The sequence below is a fragment of the Pyrgilauda ruficollis genome, unplaced genomic scaffold (genome assembly GCF_017590135.1).
Source record: "Pyrgilauda ruficollis isolate IOZ18807 unplaced genomic scaffold, ASM1759013v1 scaffold4811, whole genome shotgun sequence".
In the NCBI taxonomy this organism is placed as follows: domain Eukaryota; kingdom Metazoa; phylum Chordata; class Aves; order Passeriformes; family Passeridae; genus Pyrgilauda; species Pyrgilauda ruficollis.
Window position 1 is genome coordinate 1 of NW_024526391.1, and position 1,149 is coordinate 1,149.

Below are 1,149 nucleotides of genomic sequence, written 5' to 3' on the forward strand. Positions count from 1 at the left end.
GGGGGGGGACGGGACATGGGGGGTCCGTCGCCCCTTCATAGTCTCCTTAACCCCCCCCACATCTACCAGTTCCACCAGAGGAATGGCTTTGCCTGCGTCCTGCTCTCGGACGTCCTCGAGCTGCTGTAAGTGATGCCGTGCTGTCACCGTGCGGTGCCAGGCGGCCGTGACACCGGGCTCCCGCTGACCCCCCGTCCCCCCAGGCAGTTCCTGTTCGTGGTCACCTTCAGCACGTTCCTGCTGTGCTGCGTGGACTACGACGTGCTTTTCGCCACGCGCCCGCTCAACCACAGCCACGTCCCCGAGCGCGCCAAGGTGACACTGCCCGACGCCGTGCTGCCCGCCCCGCAGTGCGCCCGCAGGTGGGCAGGGCACACCGGGGACACTGCGGGGGGTCTTCTCAGTGCTGCGGGTGGCACACGGGCTCCCAGCGGTGTGGGTGACACGCGTGTCCCCAAAGGGTCAGTGGCGGCGGTGGCTACGGCTCCCGCTGCCGCCTGCGTGGCCATGCAGATGTCCCCGTGCCACCAGCGTGGCTTTGCGGGGGCAGGGTGCCACTGGTGTGGCTCATGGGGTCCTGGTGCTGTGGGTGACGTGTCCCCAGCAGTCTCTGAGACTGCAGCTGGCTGTGAGGCGGTTGGTGGCACTGGTGACACCTGTGTTTCTGCAGGCTTCATGGCAGTGGGTGGCTGCTGCCTGTGAAGGGTTTGTTGGCCCTGCTGACACTTGTGTCCCCACCTGTGTCAGCAGGTGGCTTCTGGTTTTGCTGGCATTGGGTGGCTGTGGGGGCATCCCAGTGGCACTGGTGACAGCTGTGTTTCCTTAGCAAGCTCTGTGGCAGTGGTTGGCAGGTGGCCACGGGGGGCTTGGTGGCACTGGCGACACCCATGTCCCCGCAGGCTCCGTGGCAGCGGGTGGCTGCTGTTCCTGCTGGTGCTGGCAGGAGCAGTCTGGCTGTGCCGCCTGGTCACGGCGCTCCGGCGCCTCGTGGGCTACTGGGAGATCCGGAGCTTCTACATCCGAGCGCTCGGCATCCCCGCGGTGAGGGGCCAGGGGCTGGGCGGGGGCTGCGGGGGGCTGGGTCCGGGCTAGAGGGACTGGGGTCCAGGTTAGGGGGGCTTAGGTCCGGGCTGGGCTGTCAGGTGCCAC

The 1,149-nt window shown here is 67.8% G+C and overlaps 1 long non-coding RNA gene across 1 annotated transcript; it reads left to right on the forward strand.

The window, feature by feature from the left end:
* The first annotated feature begins 44 nt into the window (after positions 1-44).
* LOC121360046 lies at positions 45-1,065 on the forward strand. Its single transcript, XR_005956134.1, has 3 exons — positions 45-125; positions 204-362; positions 900-1,065. It is a non-coding gene; the product is annotated as an uncharacterized LOC121360046 (long non-coding RNA).
* The last annotated feature ends 84 nt before the right edge of the window (positions 1,066-1,149 follow it).